The 17,061-nt window shown below is 39.0% G+C and overlaps 1 pseudogene across 1 annotated transcript in view; it reads right to left on the bottom strand.

The window, feature by feature from the left end:
- Positions 1–12,720: 12,720 nt before the first annotated feature.
- The window catches only part of LOC147003538 (sulfotransferase 2A1-like), a 34,545-nt pseudogene continuing 30,204 nt past the window's right edge, over positions 12,721–17,061 (bottom strand). Inside the window, exon 6 of the transcript XR_015048016.1 lies at positions 12,721–12,937. The product of XR_015048016.1 is annotated as a sulfotransferase 2A1-like (transcript). The remainder of the gene's footprint in view (positions 12,938–17,061) is intronic.

The raw sequence follows: 17,061 nt of genomic DNA, 5'->3' as shown, positions 1-17,061 counted from the left end.
ATATAACTCATAAGAAAAAAAATGCTGCTCTTTTAAGAAGACTTTTTTTTGGACATTTAAGAATTTGTCCTGGATTGCCTGGACATGACCCGTTAAGGCAATTCCATGCTGGATTTATATCTCAGACAGATCACAGGCCTTACATAAGAATAATCACGTTCTTTACATAATCAAAACAGTATTGGCTTAAGATAATATTTATGTAGCTTTAGAGTATGTGCATATAAAATTGTAAAGAAAAGAATTTGTTCTTGATGTCCTCAGATTCTACCTGTTTCCACATAATGGTATTAATTCTCAAGGACTTACACTTAATCAATTGCTGCAAATGAATGTTCTTATTTCTAATTAATAAATAACTAAATTATGCACATGTGACTATTAATAACTTTTCATGCTTTTTAGTTACAACCTCTCTTCAAGGGAAATAACTGAAAGTGTCGTCACTGCCCATGTTATATTAAAACTAACGATAACAGTCAAGTATTTGAGATGTTTCGTCAACAATTTAATATTTCTCAAAGACAAGGTATTAAACTATAGCTTCTTAAAAAACAAAGAAGGGGAGGAATTATATCCCTTTGCACATTATTTAAATTATATTTTTATTTAAGAATTTTGAAATTTGGATGTCAAAGAACTTAATAAATGCCTTATAGTATCTTAAAACTATACATAATCATGTCTAGGTGAGATGAAAATGATCTACTTATTGGCATATGGATTGATCCTGAACAGCTACCCTACTGAGGAAAGGGGGAAGCTTAGATTCTCTCCACAGAATGCTGAAAAAGCATCACAACTGTCAGAATGATTTGTGTGACAAACTGACCTGTAAATTCGCTTAGTGCCCTGACTGTGGTGACAAGAAAGCTGAATTAGGTATATGTTTTTGACCCACCTTTGCTTGCTTTTGTCCCAGATTGGACAGGCTAAGATGCCTTGCCTCAAGCTTTTTAACCTTATGGAACATAGAACATTAGAGACCATGGAATCTGATTTAGAAAGATTAGTCATAAGAAAGAGTTATAATGATTCTTCTCTTTCCTTCAATGTGACAGGTTATTGTAACTCAATCTTAGACTGGTCTAGTAATATTTCCAATATAACAGATTCCTATTGAAGACAGCTAAAAATCTTAAATAACTAGCAAAGTTAATTTGGGGCATAGCCTCCATTTTCAGAGAATCTCCAGCATTTCTGCTACTTCTCAAAGCCAACTCCCCCACACCAGGAGGTCAGAGTCCGATCTTGATCATTGCTAATTTGCAACTGAATAAAGTACCTAGGCTTCCACAAAGAAACTTTTATCCTGTTGCTTTCCAACTATCTAAACTTTGTTTTTCAAGCAGGTCTGTCTCTCCTTATAGCCTGATTTCAGCAAGTGTGCAGCCTCGCCTACAGCAAGCACAGGTGGCAGAAAATAATCAATATGAAGAAGCATATTCAGTATATATTTGTGGCTTTGGTCTGATTTGAGAATATTGTGCTATGAGGTCTGGACAGTCAATGACAGGCAACCAGTTTTCGGTGCCAGATCAATCTAAGACAGAGGTATATGGCGAGAGGCTGTGGTTTGTTAATAATATACCACAGAGCCATGTTTGTGTAAAATAAACAAAAAAAGCTGCATATATTCTCCTTGATGGATAAGAATGGCTTGGAAAATCTTAGATAATAAAACGGACACAACCACCAGCCACCAAAACTCCCAGGCAGGACTAGGGAGCATAAATAAATCTTATGTCTCGGTCCAGCTATGTTCATTATACATTTAGGGAGGAATTGTAGCCTCCCCCAGCCTGAAGTGGGCTGGCACAAATCTTGTTGCCACTGAGGTGGTGCCACCTGCGGTACAGCTTTCCGACTTGGCTGGCTCCTTTTTGAAGTGACAACTGCCCTGAGATTCTGCTAAATGCCGAGAGGCTGAACCTGTCTTCCTGAGACATTCGTGAAGAAGCAACCACCCTGGTGACCAAGTGCTGACAAAATGGCTCCAGGCACCAAGAGTGGAATTGGGGGGAATGGGCCTTCCCCCTTATAAGCACGGTCTCTTAGTATATTTGCAGGCCTTGAATAGACACGTGTCATGGTCTCCATTAATTTCTCTCTCAGTCTAAGTCTCTTTCAGCTCCAGCCTGAGTCCCAGGTATATGTAGTTCATGTAGGCCATGGGCTGGCATAAAAAACAAATTGATAAAAATCAGAGATGACTGTTGCGTCCAACTCGACCAGCAAGAAAAACGCAACCACAGGTTCTTCTTAAAGCAGTTTACTCAGGCAGCTTCTTCTTCAAATCCCCTGTGGTTCGGGGTACAAGCGCTTTTATCCACTCAAGCCACAATCATGCCTCAAACAATCACCACAGGTCATATCACCTCACCAGGCAGGCTTGCTCAGCCAATCAGGGATTAAGGGTGAGCCATCCACCAAATATGGGCTTGTTTACTTCCTGGCATAGATTTCCGTCTGGCTGGCCAGGGAGTCCGGAATGGCTTCCCACAATTCCCCCTATTATATTCTTTTGAAGCAAGCTCCATGGGTGAAGATAGAGGTCTGATCCCCAGTGTGCAGAAATAGAGGCCATGTACAGGATTGACTCTTAGGCTCACAGGTGTTTACTCAGAGCAACCCTGACCTGCTCCTGTGCCATTTTTCCTGGGGGAAGGACAGTAGGACACTCAACCCTCATGCAATCAGACATACCACCCAGAGATTGTCAAACAGCTTCCAGACTAACCTCTGTGCAGTGCTTAGCCTTACAACCCTGTGGAGCGATGGCTTCATTGTTCATTCTTCCTGGCAGCAAGCCAAATCTGAGGTGACTGCCCTGCTTCCACTGTGGCAAAAGCTTGCACCACCATGGCGGCAGTGCGGACCTGCGCATTCTGCAACTGACACATACACCATACACACAACATGCATGCCAAAACAAGGGCCACAGTGAGGGCACCTATCCCAGCCCATTCTTTCTCCATGCCAAGCCAGTATCCACTCAGGTACAATTCACAGTGACAATCGCTGAGCGAAACTCATTCATCTTGCCATCAAAATTTGCAGTCAAATTTAAACATTGACAGTATCCCCCATCTGGGTTCCACACCCATCAGGTGCAGACACATGCTCATCACCAGCAAGATCAGCTTCTTCATTTTGACAGCGTCACACTAGCCGCTCCAGAACCCACACTGGCTCTGCACGATTCTGTGGAAACACGAAAACAGACCCTCTCGCCCAGGCCAACAAGGGAACCGGATCCTGTAAGCACGTCCTTCCATTTAGCATACCCCAGTTTACTGGGGCTGGTATTATCCAATTGCAAAAAATTTAAGGTAAAAAGAGCTAAGGAGAGTCTTATCTTTGGGGTATGGTGATAGCCTATTCCCCCTTTTTGTTTTATTAATAATTCTTTTAAGTTTCTATGTGCTCGTTCAATGATTTCTTGACCTTGAGGAATTTATGGCAGGCTGTGTTTAACTTGTAATGGTTGGTGTCTTTCCCACAGCAACTTCTGTAATTGTAAGACCAAGGCTTGGATGGTACTATGAGCTTTTATTTGGCCAGCCACTTCTAGGGATAAAACTAAATTAACTACATATTGTGAATCTGAAATTTGATTAAAAGGAAAATCACAATCCTTAATGACCTCAATAACTATTTGTAATTCCACCATCTGTGGAGTACAGGGATAATACTGCCTGACCACAGGATCTTTCCCCTCTACATACGGTTTTTGATCCATCAGTAAACATGTTAACTACATCCTTAATGGGTGTTTTCCTCACCACTTGAGGAAAAACATGACTGGATGTTCCTTTAAAAAGGTCATTAAAGAATGTTTGGGATAATGATTATCAAATGGGCCCTCATTAACACAGGCTAAAATAGCCCACTCATCAATATTTGCTGTTCGGACCTTTTGCTGATACCCATCATAAGGGATTACAATAGAGCTGGGTTTTATACCAAAAAATTGTAAACAATACTGAATTCCCAACAAGGCCAAAGAAGCCACTGTTGTAGGGTAATGATCTAATTTCCTCTCAGCGCATATTTTGGAATGGATCCATAACAATGAGCCTTCTTGCCACAATAATCCTGTGGGTTGTATCTCAGTAGGTAATATTATCAAAATGATGGGTAACCCTTCTCTACAATGCTGAAGCTGGGCTTTAATCAATTCTTCTTCCACTAGGGTAAGGGCCTTACTAGCCTCAGATGTTTATTCCCTTTTGTAACTTAACTCTGAGTCTCCGTCTAAAATTTGAAACAGAGGTTTTAATTTAACATTTGGGATCTTCAAATAGGGCCGAATCCAATTGATATCACCTAACAATTTCTGAAAATCATTTAAAGTATGCAAGGAATCAACCCTCAACTGTATCTTTTGAGGCCAAATGGCTGTAGGGGCGATCTTTGCTCTTAAACAGGACACTATTTTTAACAAATCCCTACCCCATAAGGTAATGGGCAGCTCAAGCACATATGGTTGAAACATCCCATCATGCCCTTCCTTATCTTTCCAAGGAGCATCCTGGCTCTTACGTCTGGGCTCTTTGCATAGCCCAGGCCTGGTAATATTTGTACTGACTCCTGAATCGGCCATCCTTTTGGGTAGTCCTTAAACCAAAAGGCAGTAAGAGAAATTACCCAAATGGCTAGAAAAAGAAAGTAATCCATACACTGTCCCCATTACCCTCTTACTTTCACTACCCTCTTACTTTCACCTTCTCGTCTCCAGAGCAGGAGAGCCCTATCGTCTCTTACCCAGAGCCTTATTGTCTTTTTACAGAGAGTCTAATTGTCTCTTTAGCGAGAGCATTATTGTTTCTTACTGAGAGCCTTACTGTCTCTTTACCAAGAGACAGTAAGGCTCTCAAGATTTATCTCAATCCTGGGATGGTGAGTTACTTACCATACTCATCCTGTTGACAGAACCTGACTGCAGAAAATTCTGAACCTCTTCGGTGGGGGAGTCGGTTCCCTAGTTTCGGCACCATTTGTTGCATCCCACTCGACCAGCAAGGAAAACGCAACCACAGGTTCTTCTTAAAGCAGTTTACTCAGGCAGCTTCTCTTTTCAAATCCCCTGTGCATCGGGGTACAAGGGTTTTTATCCACTCAAGCCACAACCATGCCTCAACCAATCACCACAGGTCACATCACTTCACCAGGCAGGCTTGCTCAGCCAATCAGGGATTAAGGGTGAGCCATCCATCATATATGGGCTTGTTTACTGCCTGGCATAGATTTCCATCTGGCTGGCCAGGGAGTCTGGAATAGCTTCCCACAGATGACAAAGGAAGAACCCTTAAAGACCTTGGCTACAGACAAGAAGAAAGAGACAAAGTAGGATAAAAAGATAGGTGATGTATATATTTCTGTACAGGAAGATAGCTCGAGAACAAGCTGACATTTAAATGTCTATATGTAGCCAATAACACCTATTGGGTATAAAATTCTCATGACTTGTTGTTACATACAATCCTTTAAGATGGCATGAATAGAAATTTATATTTTAGCCAGGCGTTCGTGGCGCACGCCTTTAATCCCAGCACTCGGGAGGCAGAGGCAGGCGGATTTCTGAATTCGAGGCCAGCCTGGTCTACAGAGTGAGTTCCAGGACAGCCAGGGCTACACAGAGAAACCCTGTCTCGAAAAACCAAAAAAAAAAAAAAAAAAAAAGAAATTTATATTTCTTTGGTTATATGATCAAAGTAACCACTAAAGAAAAACAATTGTCTTTCTTTATTGATCTTCATTAATTAATTTTTGCACCTTATACCTTTGATATGAAGGTTTACAGAGCTATGTGTAGGTTGTAAGGTCTATACATTGTAGAATGAAAGAGGAGGAAGACAGGCCTGACAACATTATGGGACCTTCCATTCCATCTCCTTGATTGATTTTATCTCAACTACATTGAAGCTGTTTCCTCTAAAGACTTGCTTCCAGGACTTTTGCAGAACACCTAGCTTGTCCATCTAGCCATTCAGAATGTTATAATCAGGATGTCAGCTAAGCTGTAAAGTTGTTCAACACATAGAGATTGGAAGGCAAATGATGCCAAGTAGCCCTCCTTTGACAAAACTAATTTTCCTATTTCCTTTTGGGTCCACATAAGGGAATTCTTTTCCCTAATTCAGCTAAAAGCTAGCAAAAGAATTTTGTTGTTCCAGGCACTTAGTTTATACAATTTTTCAATTTACTCAAATAGACATGACTAAGAATAGTTAGGTTTCACAGTTCAGATATATTTTACATATTCTTCAAAGTGTCAGAAACCCACAGGATATGACATTTGACGCCATTTCCTTATTAAAGATCATTTGACTAGTACCATCTGTGCTCCTGGCAACACTCCCTTTTTGGTTCAAAGAAAAAACTGAGCAACAATGGAGTTTCTCCAGTTGTGGCAAGATACCTACTGGGCAAGAATTGCCCTAATTCATCTATTGACAAAAATACTGTGTGGGAAAGTGACACACTATGTGAAATAGTCAACTGATAGCTCTGACAAGAGAGGGAAACAAGTCCTTCATAATTCTGCTTTACATAGGTCTGTCAGATGATCCTGGGTCAGCACACCAAAGACTGATATTGCAACATTTTGAGGAATGAAGGTAGTAACTGTCTCTACACATTAGTAATTGCAGGTAATGTTTAAGTTGTTCTCATATTCTGACAAGGTTGTAGACTAGTTCTAGTGCCATACTCAACTCAAGTTATTTAACATCGAGAGAGATGATATCGGTTTGAGAGGATAGTTTTCACATGGTAATCCAAGCTAAATCCATGACATAATTCAGGTATAATATTGTAAGCACTTTAAGTTTACATAGATGTTTCATCTAAATTCACAAATATGATAATCTGAGTGTATCTCATACGTTATAATTCACATAATTGTAATGGTTGTGGTCAATTTATATCTTAGAGAAAAGAGGCTATTTTTGTACAAAATCAGGGAAATGTTGTGGATGGCTGTTTGTCTGTGGGTGTTTTTGAGAGAGTATTAGGAGAGTTCGCGAGTCCCACCAGAGATCTGGTGGTCTGGGTGTGTGGACACGGGAGGACTGCCGGATGCTTTTCACGTGGACCTGGATGGGTATCTGGCTGTGTTAAGTCACTGACCCCACATTGCGATGGTGGACAAGAGGCAGCCTCAGATACCAGATTCTCAGCCTCCAGCATTGCATGTGGATATGGCAGAGGAGCTGAGAACAGAATAGGGGCCCCAGGGTGGCACTTGGCCCCAGAGATAAGGGAAGAGGGAAGAGGGAGAGGCAGGTGCTGGATGATTCCCACACAGGCGAGAGTCCTTAGTCCAGTCCTTGGCTGCTCCATAGGAAGGTCTTCTGTCAGGAGTTTAGACATGGCTTGTTAGGAGAAAGCCTATCCCATTGTTCAAGCATGCTGGGCCTTGATAGTCAGAGACAGTCTATGATTTTAGAGCTTTACTGGAGAAATGCAGGGGGAAAGAGTAAAGGTAGAAAGAGAGAGAGACTGGTCATTGCTATAGGCAAGAAGGGGTCAAGCAGCCCGTCTTATGGTAGGCTAGCTATCTTGCTGTTGCTAGATTAGTTTGAGGAGGAGTCTAGCCAGCATGCCAAAAGCTTGGGACATTGTCTACATGACTGCTAGCCACACGCTTGTGAAGGCTGTGGGTTTTGACACTTTGTCAGGAGCCAGGGCTCCAGGAGACATGATCGAACTCCTTCAGACCCATGTAGGTGGAAATTACCACCCATCGGGTCACCCTGGGGTTCAAGCCCCCAGCTTTACTGGAGATCAGGCTGTCTGTGCATAGCTCATTGCCTTACAGGTGGCCCTGGTGCTGTTTGTAGTCTGATGTTAATTCTGCATTCCCAAGAGGGGCTTCCTCAATTAATAGTAGATCACATGTGAAACTTCTCCCCATTTTAACTGGTCAAATAAATGGTGGAGCCTGTGATTGGGCTGTAGAAGGGATAGTTGGGGAATGGAAGTTTTAGAGAGTGGAAGAAGTTTAGGGCATGATAGAGAAGAAGGACAGAGAAAGAAGAGGTAGAAGGAACATGGAACAGAACCACATGGCTTGGAGAAGCTGCAAGTAGCAAGGGATCTATCTCATACCTAGGAAATAGATTGGTATAGTGGTAGATCTCCCCAATCTAAGCGTACAGAATATAAACATAACAACTGACTTGTGTGTTATCTACATGGGCTGATTGGGGTTGAAAATTTACTGCAATATGAATTGACAGTCATTGGTAATTAATATTTCTCAACATCAATGTACTCAACTCCCCAATACAAAGTCACAGGCTAACAGAATGTGTGTGAAAATAGGATCCATCTTTCTGCTACACACAAGAAATACACTTCAGCAACAAAGATAGACATTACATCAGAGTAAATGGCTGGGACAAGATTTTTCAAGCAAATGTACCCAAGAACCAAGCTGGAGCAGCCATCCTAATATATAATAAAACAGACTTCCAACAAAAATGAATCCATAGATTGGGAAGGACTTTTCATACTCATCCAAGAATAAAATACTTCAAGATGATATCTCAATACTGAAATCCATTCCCTAAATGCAAGCGACCCACATTTATAAAACAATCATTACTAGCATTTAAATCACACATCAAACTCCACATATAATAGTGCAATACTATCACCTCACTCCTCCTACTGGGAATGCTATCTAGACAGAAAGTCAACAGAGAAATAATGAAACAAACAGATGTTAGAATGACCTGTCCAGCAGGTCCAGTTATTCGAGGGTCTTGAGGAGACCTTCTCCTAAGAACCAAATGGGGGGGAGAGAGAGACAAGAACCTTGTGTAATGAACAACACACAGAAGCAGTCTGAGTAGCATCACGGTCTCACTCTATTTAGCTAGGCTCAAGGCTTAAATGCACAAGCAAAAGGGGAAGTACTTCTCAGCAGGAGGAATGACGCAGCAGAAATGCACAAGCAAAGGAGGAAGTACTTCTTAGCAGGAGGGATGGGGTAGTGGAAATTTTTCTTTTGGCAACTACACGGGGAAGCAGGAACTTGGTGGTATCAGGGTACATCTTGTGGTCAGGACATCCAGCACTGACTTAGGGCTGGAAAAATCTGTGGTTGTTCTCAGAGCGGTGCATCGGTGGCCCTCTTTTGACCCCCTTTTCTTCTTAGGGGGAGAGGCCCAATTCAGAGATCAGGACAATAGTGTTGTCTAAATAGCTCCCAACATTAGAACTCAAAATAACCTAACAGATATGTACAGAATATTTTACGCAAAAATGAAAGAATATATTGTCTTCTCATCTTATAACAGAACTTTCTTAAAAATTGACCATGTAATCAGTTCCAAAGCAAATTTCATCAGATACAAAAAATCGAAATAACCTCCTATATCTTATCAGATCCCCATGGATTACGTCTGGGCTTCAACAAGAACAAGAGAAATAGCAGAAAGCCTACAAACTGAAGGAGACTGACAACTCTACTGAATGACTACTGGGACATGGATGAAATAAAGAAGAAATAAAAGACCTTATAGAATTCAATGACAATGAAAACATAACATAACAAACTTATGATACACAAAGAAAGCAGTGCTAGGAGGAAAATTCATGGTACTAAATGCTTTCATAAAGAAATTGATGAGTTATCATGCTAGCTACTTAATAATACACCTGAAAGCTCTAGAACATAAAGAAGACAACATACAAGAGGAGTAGATTAGAGGAAATGATCAACCTCAAGTCTGAGATCAATAAATTACAAGAAAAGAGTACAATACAAACATACAATGAAGCAAATAATTGGCTTTTTGTTTGTTTTTGAGAAAATCATTAAAATAGACAAGACTTCAGCTAACTTAAATAAAGACAGAAAAGAATTTTCAAATTTTCAAAATCAGAAATGAAAGGGGGACATAACAACAGACAAATAGGAAATACAAAGAATCATTATGTATTACTTCAAAAGCCTGTACACATAAAGTGGAATATAGAAGTAAAATCAATGATTTTCCTGATAGATTTCACTTAACAAACTTAAGTCAAGATCAGGTAAACAATTTAAATTGAATTATAACCGCCAAAGAAACAAAAGTAGTCATAAAGCTCTTTCATTCCAAGGAAAACAAAGAAAGAAACAAACAGACAGACAAACAAGCCTCGGGAGAGATGGTTTTAGCACAGAATTCTACTAGACTTTCAAAGAAGAGCTAATACTGATAGCTTTTCAAATTATTCTACAAAATATAAACAGAAGGAAAATTGCCAAATTCATTTTATGAGTTAACTGTCACCCTTATTTCTAAACAACAAAAAGACAAAACCAAGAATGAGAAATACAGATAAATTTTCGTTATAAACATTGATGCAAAAGTACTCAACAAAATACTTGCAATCCCAATCCAAGACCACATCAAAATCATAATCCACAATGATCAAATAGGGTTCATCCCAGGAATGCAGGGATGTTCAACATACAAAAATCTACCAATATTCTCTACCATATAAACAAACAAACAGAATGTGAAAAATAACATGTGATCACCTTGTCAGATTATGAAAAAAAAAAAAAACTTTGACAAAATCCAACATTCCTACTTTATTTTAAATGTCTTCGAGTTATCAGGGGTACATTACGTACTTAAACATAATTAAGGTAATATACATCAGGCTAATAGCCAAAATCAAATTAAATGGAGAGAAACCTAATACAATTCCACCAAAATCATATAGAAGATAAGGCTATCCTCTCTCACCATATCTATTAAATGTAGTACTTGAAGTTCTAGATAGAGCAATAATACAACAAAAGAAGATCAAGGAGATACAAATTGGAAAGGAAGAAGTCAAAATATCACTATGTGCAGATAATGTGATAGTATACATAAGTGACCACTAAAATTCTATCAAAGAACACTTACAGCTGATAAACATCTTCAGCCAAGTAGCTGTATACAAAAATTAACTAAAAAATTATTAACCTTCCTTTACACAAAAGATGAATGGGCTAAAGGGTGGGCATGGTTGCACACAACTAAATCCCAACAATTGGGAGACAGAGGCAGGCAGATTTCTGAGTTCCAGGCCAGCCTGATCTACAAAGTGAGTTCCAGGACAGCCAGACTTATACAGAGAAAACCCTGTCACAAAAAACCAAAAAGCCAAAAAAAAAAAAAAAAGACAAAGAAAGAAAGAAAGAAAGAAAGAAAGAAAGAAAGAAAGAAAGAAAGAAAGAAAGAAAAAAAGAAAAATTAGGAAACAAACCCTTCAGAATAGCCACATATAATACAAAATACATTGCTGTGACTCTAAACAAGCAAGTGAAAGATTTGTATAATAAGATTTTCAAGTGTCTGAAAAGAAATTGAAGAAGAAATCAGAAGATGGCATCATCTATCATGCTCATGTACAAGTAGGATTAACATAGTAAAAATGGCCATTTTACCAAAAGCAATCTATAGATTCAGTGAGACTTCTATAAAAATTCCTACAGACTTCTTTATCCACCTTAGAAGAATAACTCTTCATTTTATGTGGTTAAAAACAAAACAAAACAAAACATAACAAAACAAAACAAAACAAAACAAACAAAACAAAACAAAACAAGAAAGCTAAAAACTCCTGTACAAGAACTTCTGGGATGTATGACCATCTGTGTTCTCAACCTCTACTACAGAGCTCAGGGATTATTATGAAAGAATTGTGGGTAAGATTGAAGGAGCTGGAAGTGTCAAGATCATCAGAAGAAAACCCGCAGAGCCAATTAACCTGGGTCTATGGGGGCTCCCAGAGACTGAACCACCAACAAAAGAGTATGCACTGGTTGGATTTAGGCTGCCTGTACATATGTAACAAGTATACATCTTAGTCTTCATGTGTGTCTCATGAAGACTAATTGAACCGGGGGTGGGCTGTCTCTGACTAAGACTCTGTTGCCTCCTTTTGTATCCCTTTCCCACAGTTGGGCTGCCCTGTCTGGCCTCAGTGGGAGAGGATGTACTTAGTTCTATGCGATTTGATGCACCAGGGTGGGTTTGTCCCTGAGTGGGTGAATGCAAGGGAACCCCCTTCCTTGAGGAGAGGGGACAGAATGAGGAAGTTGTAAGTGTGCAGCTGGGAGGAGAGTAGCGAGGTGGCTGCAAGAAGGATGTAAATAGAATAAATAAACAAATGAAAACGTTAAGAATATATATATTTCCTTGCAAATAATGAAGCTGGTATTCATGCAAAGTATGATAAATGCACAAATACTGAGTAATTCTTGTGCAATTTCCATAGTGTCACACTTAGAAAAATTTTCATGTCCAATCTCATTCAATAAAACTACATATAAATGACCTATTTAAATGAAAATAAAATGTTTTAAAGCTGGAATTCTATAAAGTGAATTGGAATTTGCTGATAATACACAACAAGACAATAATAATAGTAGCAAATATATGATGACTCAAGATTCCATGGTTCTAGGCTGAAGAGATGACTCTCAAAGATGGAGAGATATTAGTAGTACTGTATGGCTTAGGTAGAGGACCTGAGATGAGTTCCTAGGACCCAAAGAAGGAAGTTTACAGCTACATTCAACTGCAGGTCCCTCGGAACCAAGGCACTCTTCTGGCCTCTGTAGGTACTACAAACAGAAAGGTATACACACCAGCACTACCACCACTACTGTTGCTACTACTAGTATTAGTAACACAAGGTTTTAAAAATTCACTCTCACAATTCCACAACAGGATTTATTCTATGACCACATCCAGGCATTCAAGATATAGAACAACAGGAACATAAACATCAATTTTCATATATTATCTAGAAGTTTTGAAAACTTATTCCCATGGGAACATCCCTGGTGGGAATCCAGCCATTTTCTCCTGGTAAACTTTATCAAAGGCTTCAGCTTGGGCTACTGTGAAGTGATTCTTCCAGTCCCCAGTTGTGCCTGTAAAATGTGAATAAGATATATAGGTGGATTAATAATTGTTGTAACACTAAACTAGCTCTTCCCATCATATGCTTTTACCTTCTGTTTGATAATGATCACACAGTTAATATGCTACAACCACTCCCGTAGTGACTCATATTACAGGTTTAGAAATCTGGAAGCAGACCTGAGGCACAGTTTCAAGGAAAGAGCCTCCTGGAACCTTGGCATTCCCATAGCTAGAATGCCCCAGATTTCTCTCTGCAATGTTGTGGAGGGTCTTGCATGTTTTCTTACGGTGTTTTACTGGATAAGATTTAGAAGTCTCAGGGTAAGCTTAGCAAAGTATATTTAGAATCTTCATTACAGCCAGGTGTAGCAGACTACATTGCATATTAGAAGCAAGTTGGTGAATTCTTCTGACAAATGGAGATTCCCTACAGATACTTAACAGCCAAGTTACACTCATATGCAAGAATTTACCAATGCCTAGGAAATAGGAGGGTTGTGGTTTTGCATTATTCATGAGAAGGTCTGCTAGAGCAGAAAGCCCTGGTGCTAGCTTTCACAAGGCTCAAAGAAGAAGGACAAATTGTGACTATGTTGTGAAATCCTTACCTATCATTAGCTGACTCTAGACAGGGCTGTTCTATCTTTACTCTAAATATTACCTGGTTCCTGTAAGTCTTTTGAAGTCATTTCTCTGTTTTGTGCCATGTACTTCAACATACTTTGCCTGCTGTGACACCCTACTCCTTTCTTTCTGTATTATATAAGAGTGGTGTTCGATTTGTGACAATACATTCAGATTCAGCACACTCTCTCCTCTCTGTGTCTGTCAGTGAATTCTCCCAGACTCCATGCTCACCTGTTGGAACCTTGATTCCCATGGATTGAGGGGGGCCAACTGAGCCCTGTCCTTGGCATTAATAAATCAAACTATCATTTCCTGTAGTAAATTTCTCTCTCTCTCTCTCTCTCTCTCTCTCTCTCTCTCTCTCTCTCTCTCTCTCTCTCTCTCTCTCTCTCTCTCTCTCTCTCTCTCTCTCTCTCTCCCTCCCTGAAACAGGGTTTCTCTGGCTGTCCTGTAACTCACTTTGTAGACCAGGCTGGCCTGGAGCTCAGAAATCTGCCTGCCTCTGCCTTCCCAGTGCTGGCTGGGAGTAAAGGCGTGTGCCACCATGCCCTACCGAAAATTTCTTCAGTCCTGAAATCATATATGCAAACTTCACCCTCTGTCTAAATTATGTCCTACCTTTTCCTCTCTCACCAATATGCTAGACAATCTAACAGCAGCAACAATGGCTTGATCATTTTATATATACACAGATTATTCCTGCTTCCCATCAAACCTGTTCCTATCATGCTATCCTACTCAGCAGGTTTTATCATCTCAATGATCCAAACAGACTTCAAGTGTTCTGTCTACTTCTTAGTATTTACTTATAGAAGTAAATAATTTTAAAGCAACTTTTAACCAATATCTTAAAGTAGTTTCTACTTATGTGTGTGTGTGGTCACATGAGTGCTGCAAATACACACAGTTATGAGCAGCATTTCAGGTGCCTTGATTTTCTCACCTTTTACAGTGGACCCAGTCCCTCCCAGCTGAGGGCATTGAAGGACTCTGTTTCACTCATCCATGGTGTTTGGTGATACACGAAGATCTGTATAATTTAAGCCCCTGTTCTATGTAGCACTGTGTCTTATGAACATATATTGTTTTTCACCACTCCATTCCAGAATGTCTTTAGTTTGAAACTTAGATATCAATCAACTGCTCACGCTGTGTTGTATCTTCCTTCACTCTAGAGGGCTAATATTTTTCATATAATTACATCTTGGTCTTTGTCTCTTTATTAATGATACTGTAACCTTCTCTTCCCATCTTAACTCCATTTACAATCTAGCAGGCCCCATCATTGCTTTATTTCCTAGCTGTGACACTGTTATATGTACCATGCATTTATGCTTTGAATATACACACAGAATATGCATCTAATATATTTGAAAAGAAAGTGATTCTGAAATTACTAAATGGTTCATTTTACAAAGAGTGCCAAACATATAGGATATACTCAGTGTGGGATTTTCAAATAAATTCATGAATACCTGAGAAAGGTATAGTCAGTGCTCCTATTTTGCTGATGAGGAAACATTAGTCTTTGAGATGTTATCATTATGACAGTGATTGGTGTGTATTTGAATCCAAAAAGAATGACAATAGAAGCCATTCTTTTCTTTATCACATACTTTCTTTCTGTATCATCACATAAGTTAATTTTAATTCACCAGAGGTCTATACTAAAGAAAATATAAAGAATTCATAAAAATGTAAATCCTTGATACAGCATATGAAAATAATATACTATAATTGATATGAATGTAAAATGTCATCTAATGAGATGGTATCTATTAATATCCATTGTGCTCTCAGGTTCTTTCTTTTCTTTATTAGAATACGTTTTCTTGTTTTTGACAGCATGCCTGGATCCTGATAAGCCAAAGCAGATAGATACTAGACTACAAGCATCTCAACAAATTCAATATGGATTCCCAATGGAATAAATCAGTCCATCTGAGAAACCACATTTTTGGAGGTACACACATGGAGTTGTAAGTTCACCTATGTGCAAATTCTGTGCACCTTATTGTAATTTTATTTTCTTTCCTTATTTCTAAAAATCTCCCCAATCTTTTGTGTGTTAGATGGCAGGATAACCCTAACATGTGGTGGCTTAACTCTTATTGAAAAAGAACTTCCTTATAGTTCTGGAGGCTGCAGATCTCACATCAGAGTATTGTCCAAACCTTTGTAGGATTTTCTTTTTGGCCTGAAGATGGCAGGTTTCTTCCTCTGTCCTTGGGTCATCTTCCCTTTTTGACTCTGATTAATGTCTTCTGAAGATACCAGTGAAAATGATCAATGGCCCAACTACTGTGTCCATTAAACATATACTCTGAAGCAATGGGTACAGGGAATTTTGAGTGTTGCCAGAATATGTATCCTATACATGTCTTGATTGTGGCATTGTCTTTACAAAGTCTTGTCAACCAAACAGGGGCTAAATATCTCTCTAGTGTGCATTTCCTGCAGAGCCTAAATATTGAATTATAATGACTACAATTGCACGAGGAAAATCATTGCTTGGAGATTAAAACCAGATGCATCTCAACAACTTGAGTGATTGAGTCTCTGGGATAAAGCTTACAAAGTAGCTCTGCAGAGGCAATAAAAGATAATTTCTTGTGTCTTGAGATGAGAACAATTAAAGGATATGGAAAAATAGGTCTAGTGAATTAGCATTATCTTTGATTTGCTCATAGTTTGATGATTCAAAACTGGCACCAATGTGATAGAGGAATTGAGAAGACAAATATTATCTTTATATACATTTTACTTTCAAAGTTATTTCCAGACATATCCAATTCATCATTGTCTATAATGAATTAGTGAAGCAAGTGGGTAATGTATTTGGTGTCCCCCATCAGTGACCTGGTTTTCAGAATTCCCTGGCTTAAAGGATATTGGTGTCACACTAGTATAAGAAAAAATAATCCCTCAAAATAAAAGCTGTCTTCAAATGCAAAAAATCATATGCTACATATAATCACTTTGATAATTAAATTTCAAAAGATTAATGAGGTCTTATCAAGTATTTTGGCAGAACTATATTATAATTAGTGTGTATGTATGTATGTATGTATGTATGTATGTATGTATGTATGTATGTATGTGTTCCTGTTATCATCTGTGCTGCATGACAAATAGTATTTCTATTCAGAAGAGATTAAATCCAAGTGTGGTCTCATCCTAAAAGAATCTTCCTGGAAAAGCAGAAACAACAGTTATCTTCATGGAATTTTGTCTTAAATTCCATTCCATCTGCTCTGATTTGTCTCTGCTAAAGCTTTTGCTTGTTAGTTTCCTTATTCCTTTGCTGTTAAAAGAGCTACTTCATTCCTTTAGCTATGTAATAACAGACTTTTATTTTCTTACAATGTTTTAACTCTGCCAAATTCTCATTCATTATAGGAAATCAAGAAACAGAACACTTTGCTTTGGTGAGACATTCATTTCTAGTGCAGAGAAATATGTCTCCACAGAGTCTGGAGTGCACGAGTCTGAGGGAAGCTGGCAA

Source organism: Mus caroli, unplaced genomic scaffold, assembly GCF_978045245.1.
Source record: "Mus caroli unplaced genomic scaffold, Mus_caroli_1 scaffold_8, whole genome shotgun sequence".
Lineage (NCBI taxonomy): Eukaryota > Metazoa > Chordata > Mammalia > Rodentia > Muridae > Mus > Mus caroli.
The sequence above is the reverse complement of the archived record's forward strand: the minus strand, read 5'-3'. Positions and strand labels throughout refer to the sequence as shown.